This window comes from Tachyglossus aculeatus, chromosome 4 (assembly GCF_015852505.1).
Source record: "Tachyglossus aculeatus isolate mTacAcu1 chromosome 4, mTacAcu1.pri, whole genome shotgun sequence".
NCBI lineage: Eukaryota > Metazoa > Chordata > Mammalia > Monotremata > Tachyglossidae > Tachyglossus > Tachyglossus aculeatus.
In genome coordinates, this window is record NC_052069.1 from 86,021,916 (window position 1) to 86,036,957 (window position 15,042).

Consider the following 15,042-nt stretch of genomic DNA (forward strand, 5'->3'; position numbering starts at 1 on the left):
TGTCAAAAGCATTTGAATCTTTCATATTAATATGACAAATAGACTTTAGCGACACTGTTGATTATCAAAAGCATTTGACTGAATCTTTCATATTAATATGACAAATAGACTTTAGCGACACTGTTGATTATCAAAAGCATTTGAATCTTTCATATTAATATGACAAGTAGACTTTAGCGATACTGTTGATTATCAAAAGCATTTGAATCTTTCATATTAATATGCAAATAGACTTTAGCGACACTGATTATCAAAAGCATTTGAATCTTTCATATTAATATGACAGATAGACTTTAGCAATACTGTTGATTATCAAAAACATTTGAATCTTTCATATGAATATGACAAATAGACTTTAGCGACACTGTTGATTATCAAAAGCATTTGAATCTTTCATATGAATATGACAAATAGACTTTAGCGACACTTGATTATCAAAAGCATTTGAATCTTTCATATTGATATGACTTTAGCGACACTGTTGATTATCAAAAGCATTTGAATCTTTCATATAAATATGACATAGAATTTAGCAACTGTTGATTATCAAAAGCATTTGAATCTTTCATATTAATATGACAAATAGACTTTAGCGACTGTTGATTATCAAAAGCATTTGACTGAATCTTTCATATTAATATGACAAATAGACTTTAGCGACACTGTTGATTATCGAAAGCATTTGAATCTTTCATATTAATATGACAAATAGACTAGCAACACTGTTGATTATCAAAATCATTGGACTGAATCTTTCATATTAATATGACAAATAGACTTTAGCGACACTTGATTATCAAAAGCATTTGAATCTTTCATATTAATATGACAAATAGACTTTAGCGACACTTGATTCTCAAAAGCATTTGAATCTTTCATATTGATATGACAGATAGACTTTAGCGACACTGTTGATTATCAAAAGCATTTGAATCTTTCATATTGATGTGACAAATAGACTTTAGCAACACTGTTGCTTATCAAAAGCACTTGTTAAGTACCGCTCATTCTTGAGTTTTGTATTTCTGTTGTTCAAAGATACTTTGAACAAGGTCGCTGCCAGATAGGTTGGATAATCTCTGACAAATTATGCTGAAGCCGGGTTTGAATTCAAACCTACGATCTTGGAGCGGCCTTTGTACTGTTTCAAGATGCTAAAGCTTTCGGGGATGTGCACGTACAAATTGAGCTCCTCCTCTAGACTGTAAGCACCTTCTGGGCAGGGAATGTGTCTACCAACCCTTGTTGGCAGTACGATGTGGAGAGTATGATATCTTGGCACATGGTAAGCGCTTAACAAATGCCATCATTATTATTATTATCTGTTAGGCGCTTACTATGTGCACAGCACAGTTCTAAGTGCTGGGGGAGAGACCCATGGAGGGGCTCGCGGTCCTCATATTATTATTCACTCATTCATTCAATCGTATTTATTGAGCGCTTACTGTGTGCAGAGCACTGGACTAAGCGCTTGGGAAGTCCAAGTTGGCAACATCTAGAGACAGTCCCTACCCAACAGTGGGCTCACAGTCTAGAAGGGGGAGACAGACAACAAGACAAAACATATTAACAAAATAAGTAGAATAAATATGTACAAACAAAATAAATAAAGAGTAATAAATACGTATTATGATATGTACTCTCCCAAGTGCTTAGTACAACGCTCTGCAAAGCAGCTTGGCTTAGTGGAAAGAGCCCGGGCTTGGAAGCCAGAGGTCGTGGGTTCTAATCCCGGCTGCACCACTTATCAGCTGGGTGACTTTGGGCAAGTCGCTTCACTTCTCTGAGCCTCAGTTACCTCATCTGGAAAATGGGGGTTAAGACTGTGAGCCCCACCTGGGACAACCTGAATACCGCAGTGCTGGGCCCATAAGTGCTTAACAAATACCGTCTAATGATATTGTTATGACTATTATTATTAATTATTATTACGCCTATTATTATTAATGAATGTGATCGATTGATTGCAATTGTTTCTGCAAGTTCCTGTATCTGTCTGCTCTCTGAGTCCTGCGGCTCATTGTGAAGCATGGAGCAGGGCAATTCATTCATTCATTCAATTGTATTTATTGAGCGCTTACTGTGTGCAGAGCACTGTACTAAGCGCTTGGTAAATAATAATGATGGCATTTATTAAGCGCTTACTATGTGCAAAGCACTGTTCTAAGCGCTGGGGAGGTTACCAGGTAATCAGATTGTCCCACGGGGGGGCTCACGGTCTTCATCCCCATTTTACAGATGACTATATATATGGTATTTAAGTGCTTGCTATGTGCCAGGCACTGTACTAAGCGCTAGGGTGGACACAAGCAAATCGGGTTGGACACAGTCCCTGTCCCACCTGGGGCTCACAGCCCCGATCCCCATTTTACAGATGAGGTAACTGAGGCGGTAGAGAAGTTAAATGACTTGCCCAAGGTCACACAGCAGTCAAGTGGTCGAGCCAGGATGCTGCTTTCCATTAATAATAATAATTTTGGTATTTGTTAAGCGCTTCCTATGTGCAAAGCACTGTTCTAAGCGCTGGGGAGGATACAAGGTGATCAGGTTGTCCCGTGTAGGGCTCACAGTCTTAATCCCCGTTTTACAGATGAGGTAACTGAGGCGCAGAGAAGTTCAATGATTTGCCCAAAGTCACACAGCAGTCAAGTGGTCGAGCCAGGAGGCTGCTTTCCATTAATAATAATTTTGGTATTTAAGTGCTTACTATGTGCAAAGCACTGTTCTAAGCGCTGGGGAGGATACAAGGTGATCAGGTTGTCCCGTGTTGGGCTCACAATCTTAATCCCCGTTTTACAGATGAGGTAACTGAGTCACAGAGAAGCTAAGTGACTTGCCCAAAGTCGCACAGCTGACAAGTGGTCGAGCCAGGAGGCTGCTTTCCATTATTATTGATAATAATAATAATATAATTTTGGTGTTTGTTAAGTGCTTACTATGTGCAAGGCACTGTTCTAAGTGCTGGGGAGGATACAAGGTGATCAGGTTGTCCTGTGTGGGGCTCACAATCTTAATCCCCTTTTACAGATGAGGGAACTGAGGCCCAGAGAAGCTAAGTGACTTGCCCAAAGTCACACAGCTGACAAGTGGCAGAGCTGGGATTTGAACCCATGACCTCTGACTCCAAACCCCGGGCTCTTTCCACTGAGCCACGCTGCTTCTCCACCCATTCTCACCACCCTCCTTATAGACCCAGGGCTTGTGGGCTAGTGGATAGAGAACGGGCCTGGGAATCATGAGGACCTGAGTTCTAATCCTGGCTCCGCCCCTTGTCAGCTGTGTGACCTTGGGCAAGTCACTTCACTTCTCTGTGCCTCAGTTACCTCATCTGGGAAATGGGGATTCAGGCTGTGAGCCCCCGGGGGACAATCTGATTAACTTGTATTTCATTCATTCATTCATTTAATCATATTTATTGAGCGCTCACTGTGTGCAGAGCACTGGACTAAGCGCTTGGGAAGTACAAGTTGGCAACATATAGAGACGGTCCCTACCCAACAGTGGGCTCACGGTCTAGAAAGGGGAGACAGACAACAAAACAAAACATATTAGCAAAATAAAATAAATAGAATAAATATGTGCAAGTAAAATAAATAGAGTAATAAGTATCTACCCCAGTGCTTGGCACACAGTAAGCGCTTAACAAATACCATTATCATTATTATAGACTGTGAGCCCGTCGTTAGGTAGGGACCATCTCCATATGTTGCCAACTTGTACTTCCCAAGCGCTTAGTACAATGCTCTGCACACAGTAAGCACTCAATAAATATGATTGAATGAATGAATGAATATTAACAAAATAAAATAAATAGAATAAATGTGTACAAGTAAAATAAATAAATAGAGTAATAAATATCTTCCCCAGTGCTTGGCACAAGTAAGCGCTTAACAAATACCATTATCATTATTATAGACTGTGAGCCCGTTGTTGGGTAGGGACCATCTCTATATGTTGCCAACTTGTACTTCCCAAGCGCTTAGTACAGTGCTCTGCACACAGTAAGTGCTCAATAAATATGACTGAATGAATGAATTAATGAATTATTAATAACAATGATGATTATTATCACCTAGATAATGCTTGGCACACAGTAAGCGCTTAACAAATACCATTATCATTATTATAGATTGTGAGCCCGTTGTTGGGTCGGGACCGTCTCTATATGTTGCCAACTTGTACTTCCCAAGCGCTTAGTACAGTGCTCTGCACACAGTAAGCGCTCAATGAATACAATTGAATGAATTATTATTAATAACGATGATGATTATTATCACCTAGATAAGACTTATGGGAGGGAGAAACCAGATTTCCAAAGATAATTTAGTTTCTAGGCCAATTTCTCATCTTCCCCTGCTCTTTAATGTGACAATATTTTATAGAGTGTCGTAATGTTACAAGTGCTTAGTCCAGTGCTCTGCACATGGTAAGCGCTCAATAAATATGATTGAATGAGTGAATGAATGATTATTAATAACGATGATGATTATTATCACCTAGATAAGACTTATGGGGGGGAGAAACCAGATTTCCAAAAATAATTTAGTTTCCTAGGCCAATTTCTCATCTTCCCCTGCTCTTTAATGTGACAATATTTTATAGTTTCATAATGTTACAATATAAGCACTTAGTCCAGTGCTCTGCACACAGTAAGCGCTCAATAAATACGATTGAATGAATGAATGATTATTAATAACGATTATGATTATTATCACCTAGATAAGACGTATGGGAGGGAGAAACCAGATTTCCAAAAATAATTTAGTTTCCTAGGCCAATTTCTCATCTGCCCCTGCTCTTTAATGTGACAATATTTTATAGAGTTTCGTAATGTTACATTACAAGCGCTTAGTGCAGTGCTTCGCACACAGAAAGCACTCAATAAATACGATTGAATGAATGATTATTAATAACGATGGTGATTATCATCACCTAGATAAGACTTATGGAAGGGAGAAACAAGATTTCCAAAAATAATTTAGTTTCCTAGGCCAATTTCTCATCTTCCCCTGCTCTTTAATGTGACAATATTTTATAGAGTTTCATAATGTTACAATACAAGCGCTTAGTACAGTGCTCTGCACACAGAAAGCCCTCAATAAATATGATTGAATGAACGATTATTAATAACGATTATGATTATTATCACCTAGATAAGACTTATGGGAGGGAGAAACCAGATTTCCAAAGATAATTTAGTTTCCTAGGCCAATTTCTCATCTTCCCCTGCTCTTTAACGTGACAATATTTTATAGAGTGTCGTAATGTTACAAGTGCCTAGTCCAGTGCTCTGCACATGGTAAGTGCTCAATAAATACGATTGAATGAATGAATGAATGATTATTAATAACGATGATGATTATTATCACCTAGGTAAGACTTATGGGAGGGAGAAACAAGATTTCCCAAAATAATTTTGTTTCCTAGGCCAATTTCTCATCTTTCCCTGCTCTTTAATGTGACAATATAGAGTTTTGTAATGTTACAGTACAAGCGCTTAGTCCAGAGCTCTGCACATGGTAAGCCCTCAATAAATACGGTTGAATGAGTGAATGAATGATTATTAATAACGATGATGATTATCGGCAGCTAGATAAGACTTATGGGAGGGAGAAACAAGATTTCGAAAAATAATTTAGTTTCCTAGGCCAATTTCTCATCTTCCCCTGCTCTTTAATGTGACAATATTTTATAGAGTTTCGTAATGTTACAGTACAAGCGCTTAGTACAGTGCTCTGCACACAGAAAGCACTCAATAAATATGATTGAATGAATGATTATTAATAACAATGGTGATTATTATCACCTAGATAAGACTTATGGGAGGGAGAAACAAGATTTCCAAAAATAATTTAGTTTCCTAGGCCAATTTCTCATCTTCCCCTGCTCTGTGCTTTGCACATAGTAAGCGCTTAACAAATGCCATCATTATTATTATTATTATTATTATTATTTAATTGAATGAATGAATATATCCATAGAGGTTTTTCTTGGTCAAATTATGGAAGCGGTTTAACCATGGCCTCCTTCCCCGCGGTCAACTTGAGTCTCCGCCCTCGACTCTCTCCCCTGCTGCTGCTGCCCATAACGGGGGAGTTTTGACGTTAGCAGATGGCCTTCCACTCAGTAGCCACTGCCCAAGCTAGGAAGGGAATGGGTAGGCCTCTGTTTGACTCTCCCTCTCATAGTCAGGACTGGTAGAGTACTGGAAACTCCCCAGGTGGGACCCTGAGAGGTGGCTTAACACCATAAAAAAAAATATATATATATATATAAAGGAATGCACAGAGTTCTTCCTTGGGTGTGTGAAATCGGTACAAATACGGTCTACATCAGACAATGAAAACGAAGGTAGAACTGCCTTTATGCAAAGGTTGGAAAAAATCTGAGCTGTCAAATATTACCACCGATGGAACCAGTTAGGACGTCATGAGTTTGAGATGAAATGCATCTGCACAAATACGGTCTACATCAGACAATAAACATGAAGGTAGAACTGCCTTTAAGCAAAGGTTGGAAAAACTCTGAGCTGTCAAATATTACCACCGATGGAACCAGTTAGGACGTCATGAGTTTGAGATGAAATGCATCTGTATGAATACGGTCTACATCAGAAAATGAAAACGAAGGTTCAACTGCCTTTAAGCAAAGGTTGGAAAAAATCTGAGCTGTCAAATATTACCACCGATGGAACCAGTTAGGACGTCATGAGTTTGAGATGAAATGCATCTGCACAAATACGGTCTACATCAGACAATAAACATGAAGGTAGAACTGCCTTTAAGCAAAGGTTGGAAAAACTCTGAGCTGTCAAATATTACCACCGATGGAACCAGTTAGGACGTCATGAGTTTGAGATGAAATGCATCTGTACGAATACGGTCTACATCAGAAAATGAAAACGAAGGTTCAACTGCCTTTAAGCAAAGGTTGGAAAAACTCTGAGCTGTCAAATATTACCACCGATGGAACAAGTTAGGACGTCATGAGTTTGAGATGAAATGCATCTGTACGAATACGGTCTACATCAGAAAATGAAAACGAAGGTTCAACTGCCTTTAAGCAAAGGTTGGAAAAACTCTGAGCTGTCAAATATTACCGTCGATGGAACCAGTTAGGACATCATGAGTTTGAGATGAAATGCATCTGTAGAAATACGGTCTACATCAGACAATAAACATGAAGGTAGAACTGCCTTTAAGCAAAGGTTGGAAAAACTCTGAGCTGTCAAATATTACCATCGATGGAACCAGTTAGGACGTCATGAGTTTGAGATGAAATGCATCTGTAGAAATACGGTCTACATCAGACAATGAAAACGAAGGTAGAACTGCCTTTAAGCAAAGGTTGGAAAAACTCTGAGCTGTCAAATATTACCATCGATGGAACCAGTTAGGACATCATGAGTTTGAGATGAAATGCATCTGCACAAATACAGTCTACATCAGACAATAAACACGAAGGTAGAACTGCCTTTAAGCAAAGGTTGGAAAAACTCTGAGCTGTCAAATATTACCATCGATGGAACCAGTTAGGACGTCATGAGTTTGAGATGAAATGCATCTGCACAAATACGATCTACATCAGACAATAAACATGAAGGTAGAACTGCCTTTAAGCAAAGGTTGGAAAAACTCTGAGCTGTCAAATATTACCGTCAATGGAACCAGTTAGGACGTCATGAGTTTGAGATGAAATGCATCTGTACGAATACGGTCGACATCAGACAATAAAAACGAAGGTGGAACTGCCTTTAAGCAAAGGTTGGAAAAACTCTGAGGTGTCAAATAGTAACATCGATGGAACCAGTTAGGACGTCATGAGTTTGAGATGAAATACATCTCTACAGATACGGTCTACATCAGACAATGAAAATGAAGGTAGAACTGCCTTTAAGCAAAGGTTGGAAAAACTCTGAGCTGTCAAATAGTAACATCGATGGAACCAGTTAGGACGTCATGAGTTTGAGATGAAATGCAAGTAGACAGGAAAATTGATGTAGACGTCAAAAAAGGATATTATGAAAGCCCTGGGGACTTAGCAAGGGAAATCCAGTTTGAGTGCTGTCAGATCATATTTTCTAGTAAAGTGATTACCGAGATGATATTGTTAGATGTAAAAAAAGGATATTATGAAAACCCTGGGGGCTTAACAAGGGAAATCCAGTTTGAGTGCTGTCAAATCATATTTTCTAGCGAAGTGATTACCGAGATGATATTGTCAGCCAGATGGGACACACAAATTTTCAGTGCTCTGCCAACTTTGGAAACCCTGAGTTAATCTTAGGCGTGACTATCATTGTGGGGTAAAAGGAATTACATCTCTTTGTGCTCCTTACCTTTCAGCACTGTCATTCATTCATTCAATCGCATTTATTGAGCGCTTACTGTGTGCGGAGCACTGTACTAAGCGCTTGGGAAGTCCAAGTTTGGCAACATATAGAGACGGTCCCTATCCTCTCACAGTCTAGAAATCAACTGGCCTAGCGGATAGAGCACGGCCCTGACAGTCGGAAGGACCTGGGTTCTAATCGCGGCTCTGCCGCTTCTCCGCTGTGTGACCTTGGTCAAACCACTTCACTTCTCTGGGCCTCGGTTTCCTCCTCAGTAAAATGGGGATGAAGACTGTGAGTTCACTGTGGGCAGGGAATAGGTCTACCTGTCGTTGTGCTCTCCCAGTCGTTTCGTAGAGTGCTTTGCCATCATTATACGACTCTGTCATACGTCTGCTTTGGAGTCAGAGGTCATGGGTTCGAATCACGACTCTGCCATATGTCTGCTGTGTGACCTTGGGCAAGTCACTGCACTTCTCTGAGCCTCAGTTCCCTCACCTGTAAAATGAGGATTAAGACTGTGAGCCCCCCGTGGGACAACCTCATCAACCTGTAACCTCCCCAGCGCTTAGAACAGTGCTTTGCACCTAGTAAGCGCTTAACAAATGCCATCATTATTATTATTATGATGATGCCCTATTCGTTCATTCAATCGTATTGATTGAGCGCTTACTGTGTGCAGAGCACTGTACTAAGCGCTTGGGAAGTCCATGTTGGCAACATATAGAGACGGTCCCTACCCAACAGTGGGCTCACAGTCTAGAAGGGGGAGACAGAGAACAAAACCGAACATATTAACAGAATAAAATGAATAGAATATGTACAAGTAAAATAAATAAATAGAGTAATAAGCAGTCAATATGACTGAATGGACGACCTGAGTCCTAGGCCACAGGCTGCAGCATTTTAGGGTGATAAGTGCTCAGTACAGTATTCTGCACACAGTAAGCGCTCAGAATTATTGATAAGGGGAACCACAGTACACAGCCTCTAGGCTGTGAGCTTTTCATTCATTTCATTCATTCAATCGTATTTATTGAGCGCTTACTGTGTGCAGAGCACTGGACTAATCAATCAATCAATCCGTATTTATTGAGCGCTTACTGTGTGCAGAGCACTGGACTAAGCGCTTGGGAAGTACAAGTTGGCTTACTGTGTGCAGAGCACTGTACTAAGCGCTTGGGAAGTACAAGTTGGCAACAGCTAGCCCAACAGCGGGCTCACAGTCTAGAAGGGGGAGACAGACAATAAAACAAAACATGTTAACCAAATAAAATAAATAAAATAGTAAATATGTGCAAGTAAAATAAATAGAGTAATAAATCTGGACAAACATATACACAGGTGCTGTGGGGAGGGGAAGGAGGTAAGGCGGGGGAGAGAGAGCGCTTAGAACAGTGCTTTGCACATAGTAAGCGCTTAATAAATGCCATCATTATTATTATTATTGTGGGCAGAGAATGTGTCTGTTTGTTGTTAGATTGTACTCTCCCAAGCACTTAGTACAGGGCTTTGTGCTCAATAAATATGACTGAATGCATGAATGAGTAACCGAAGCAGCATGGCTCAGTGGAAAGAGCCCGGGCTTTGGAGTCAGAGGTCATGGGTTCAAATCCCGACTCTGCCATATGCCTGCTGTGTGATCTTGGGCAAGTCACTTAACTTCTCTGAGCCTCAGTGACCTCATCTGTAAAATGGATTGAGACTGTGAGCCCCCCGTGGGACAACCTGATCACCTTGTAACTTCCCCAGCACTTAGAACAGTGCTTTGCACATAGTAAGTGCTTAACAAATGTTATTATTATTATTATTATTATTATTAATAAATGCTGTGGGGTGGGGTGAGTATCTCTGTGCCTAGGAGGTATAGCTGTATAGAGAAGCAGCGTGGCTCAGTGGAAAGAGCCCGGGCTTGGGAATCAGAGGTCGTGGGTTCTAATGCCGGCTCCACCACATGTCTGCTGTGTGACCTTGGGCAAGTCACTTCACTTCTCTGAGCCTCAGTTCCCTCATCTGTAAAACGGGGATGAAGACTGTGAGCCCCCTGTGGGACCACCTAATCACCTTGTAACCTCCCCAGCGCTTAGAACAGTGCTTGGCACCTAGTAAACGCTTAAGAAATGCCATCATTATTATTATGATGATGCCCTATCCACTGTGCCATGCTGCTTCTCATGCTCATATAACTCCTATTGCTCAGTCCTCTTAGGAAGGTCTTCATACAGAGCAGTGTGATGAATGGGAATAATAATAATAACGATGGCATTTGTTAAGCGCTTACTATGTGCAGAGCACTGTTCTAAGCGCTGGGAATCTATCCCTGGCAGGTGGGTCTTAAACTGAACAGTGGGCACCGTCTTTATGGCCAGTCCTACACTCTCCTACCTAAACCGTGAGCCCCACGCTGGACAGGAATGGCGTCCAAACTGATATCTTTGCCTCAAAACTCTCCAGTGGCTACCAATCAACCTCCGCATCAGGCAGAAACTCCTCACCCTGGGCTTCAAGGCTGCCCATCCCCTCGCCCCCTCCTTCCTCACCTCCCTTCTCTCCTTCTCCAGCGCAGCCCGCACCCTCCGCTCCTCAGCCGCTAATCTCCTCACCGGGCCTCGTTCTCGCCTGTCCCGCCGTCGATCCCTGGCCCCACATGTTAACCAAATGAAATAAATTGAATAGTAAATATGTGCAAGTAAAATAAATAGAGTAATAAATCCGGACAAACATATATACAGGTGCTGTGGGGAGGGGAAGGAGGTAAGGCGGGGGAGAGAGAGCACTTAGAACAGTGCGACCCCGGACGTCCTCCACATATCCGCCAAACTAGCTCCCTTCCTCCCTTCAAAGCCCTACTGAGCGCTCACCTCCTCCAGGATGCCTTCCCACGCTGAGCCCCCTTTTTCCTCTCCCCCTCCCCATCCCCCCCGCCCTACCACCTTCCCCTCCCCACAGCACCTGTATATATGTTGGTACAGATTTATTACTCTATTTTACTTCTACAATTCAATTTATTGAATTCGATTCAAATTCAAATTCAATTCAAATTCAATTTATTTTGTTCATGACCTGCATCTAGTTTTACTTGTGTTTATTCTGATGGCTTGACACCTGTCCACATGTTTTGTTTTGTTGTCTGTCTCCCCCTTCTAATCAATCAATCAATCGTATTTATTGAGCGCTTACTGTGTGCAGAGCACTGGACTAAGCGCTTGGGAAGTACAAGTCGGCAACACAAAGAGACGGTCCCTACCCAACAGTGGGCTCACAGTCTAGAAGGGGGAGACAGAGAACAAAAACAAACATACTAACAAAATACAATAAATAGAATAGATGTGTACAAGATAAATAAATAAATTGAGTAATAAATATGTACAAACATATATACAGGTGCTGTGGGGAAGGGAAGGAAGTCTAGCCTGTGAGCCCGCTGTTGGGCAGGGCCCGTCTCTATATGTTGCCAACTTGTACTTCCCAAGCGCTTAGTACAGTGCTCTGCACACACTGAGCGCTCAATAAATACGATTGAATGAATGAATGAATAATATTGTTCTAATCCCGGCTCCGCCGCATGTCTGCTGTGTGACCTTGGGCACGTCACTTAACTTCTCTGAGCCTCAGTGACCTCATCTGTAAAATGGGGATTAAGACTGTGAGCCCCAAGTGGGACAACCTGATCGCCTCGTATCCCCCCCAGCGCTTAGAACAGTCCTTCGCACGTAGTCAGTGCTAAACAAACGCCATCGTTATTATTATTATTGTTACTATCATCAGGCGAACCTCTGTGATTTTAGCCCAAGGTGAGATTTCCATTAAATTATGGCCCACTGGAGCCAGCCGATTCAGATTAGGGGGATTCAGACTAGGAGCCCCATGGGGGACAGGGACCATGCCCGACTCAATTCGCTTGTATCCAGCCCAGCGCTTAGTACAGTGCCTGGCATGCAGTAAGTGCCTATCAAGTACCATTAAAAAAACACAAAAGGGTCTGAATGGGTGAATGAGACTCAATCGATTGTATTTATTGAGCACTGATCAGAAAACCCAAGAGATAAAAGCCCAGAACACCCAATAATGCTCTGGGGTTGAGGGCCACTTGCCTCCCGCCCCTTACTCCTGGATGCAAAAAGCATATCCTTAACAGAGGATAATCAATCAATCAATCAATCGTATTTATTGAGCACTTAGTGTGTGCAGAGCACTGTACTAAGCGCTTGGGAAGTACAAGTTGGCAACATAGAGAGACGGTCCCTACCCAACAGTGGGCTCACAGTCTAGAAGGGGGAGACAGAGAACAAAACCAAACATACTAACAAAATAAAATAAATAGAATAGATCATCATCATCATCAATCGTATTTATTGAGCGCTTACTATGTGCAGAGCACTGTACTAAGCGCTTGGGAAGTACAAATTGGCAACATATAGAGACAGTCCCTACCCAACAGTGGGCTCACAGTCTAAAAGGGGGAGACAGAACAAAGCCAAACATACTAACAAAATAAAATAAATAGAATAGATATGTACAAATAAATTAAATAAATAAATAAATAGATATGTACAAGTAAGATAAATAAATAGAATAATAAATATGTATAAACATATATACATATATACAAGTGCTGTGGGGAAGGGACGGAGGTAAGATGAGGGGGATGGAGAGGGGGACGAGGGGGAGAGGAAGGAAGAAGCTCAGTCTGGAAGGCCTCCTGGAGGATAACAAACTTATCTTAGGGGAAGCAGCGTGGCACAGTGGAAAGAGCCCGGGCTTTGGAGTCAGAGGTCATGGGTTCAAATCCTGGCTCCGCCTACTGTCAGCTGGGTGACTTTGGGCAAGTCGCTTCACTTCTCTGGGCCTCAGTTACCTCATCTGTAAAATGGGGATGAAGACTGTGAGCCCCCCGTGGGACAACCTGGTCACCCTGTAACCTCCCCGGCACTTAGAACAGTGCTTGGCACATAGGAAGCGCTTAATAAATGCCATTATTATTATTATTATTACTATATTATTATTAACAGAGAAGCAGCATGGCTTAGTGGAAAGAGCCTGGGCTTTGGAGTCAGAGGTCATGGGTTCAAATCCTGGCTCCGCCAGCTGTCAGCTGGGTGACTTTGGGCATGTCGCTTCACTTCTCTGGGCCTCAGTTCCCTCATCTGTAAAATGGGGGTGAAGACCGTGAACGTGGGACAACCTGATCACCTTGTAACCTCCCCAGTGCTTAAAACAGTGCTTGGCACATAGTAAGTGCTTCATCAGTGCCATCATTATTAATATTAACAGAGAAGCAGCACGGCTTAGCAGAAAGAACCCGGATTTAGGAGTCAGAGGTCATGGGTCCTAATCCCAACTCCGCCACTTAATAATAATGATGGCATTTATTAAGCGCTTACTATGTGCGAAGCACTGTTCCAAGCGCTGGGGAGGTTACAAGGCCATCAGGTTGTCCCACATGGGGCTCACAGTCTTCATCCCCATTTTACAGATGAGGTGACTGAGGCACAGAGAAGTTAAGTGACTTGCTCAAAGTCACAGAGCTGACAATTGACAGAGCTGGGATTTGAACCCATGACCTCTGACTCCAAAGCCCAGGCTCTTTCCACTGAGCCATGCACTTGTCAGCTGTGTGACCTTGGGCAAGTCTCTTCACTTCTCTGGGCCTCAGTTACCTCATCTGTCAAATGGGGATGAAGACTGTGAGCCCCCCGTGGGACAACCTGATCACCTTGTAACCTCCCCAGCGCTTAGAACAGTGCTTTGCACATAGTAAGCACTTTATAAATGCCATTATTATTATTATTCTAAGACGGGCGTGCGTCGCCTCGTGGGCTTCTAAGCAATTATTACTCTAATCGTGGCTCAGTGGAAAGAGCCCGGGCTTTGGAGTCAGAGGTCATGGGTTCTAATCCCGGCTCCGCCACTTGTCAGCCGTGTGACTTTGAGCAAGTCACTTCACTTCTCTGGGCCTCAGTTTCCTCATCTATAAAATGGGGATGAAGACTATGAGCCCCCCGTGGGACAACCTGATCACCTTGTAACCTCCCCAGCGCTTAGAACAGTTCATTTGCACACAGTAAGCGCTTCATAAATGCCATTATTATCATTATTCTAAGACGGGCGTGTGTCGCCTTGTGGGCTTCTAAGACGGGCGTGCATCGCCTCGTGGGCCTCTAAGCGTGGACCAGTGGAAAGGGCCCAGGCTTTGGAGTCAGAGGTCATGGGTTCAAATCCCGGCTCTGCCAATTGTCAGCTGGGTGACTTTGGGCATGTCGCTTCACTTCGCTGGGCCTCAGTTCCCTCATCTGGAAAATGGGGATGAAGACTGTGATCCCCCCGTGGGACAACCTGATCACCCTGTAACCTCCCCAGCGTTTAGAACAGTTCATTTGCACACAGTAAGCGCTTCATAAATGCCATTATTATCATTATTCTAAGACGGGCGTGTGTCGCCTAGTGGGCTTCTAAGATGGGCGTGCATCGCCTCGTGGGCCTCTAAACGTGGATCAGTGGAAAGGGCCCGGGCTTTGGAGTCATCATCATCATCATCATCATCAATCGTATGTATTGAGCGCTTACTGTGTGCAGAGCACTGTACTAAGCGCTTGGGAAGTACAAGTTGGCAGAGGTCATGGGTTCAAATCCCGGCTCTGCCAATTGTCAGCTGGGTGACTGGGCATGTCGCGTCACTTCTCTGGGCCTCAGTTCCCTCATCTCTAAAA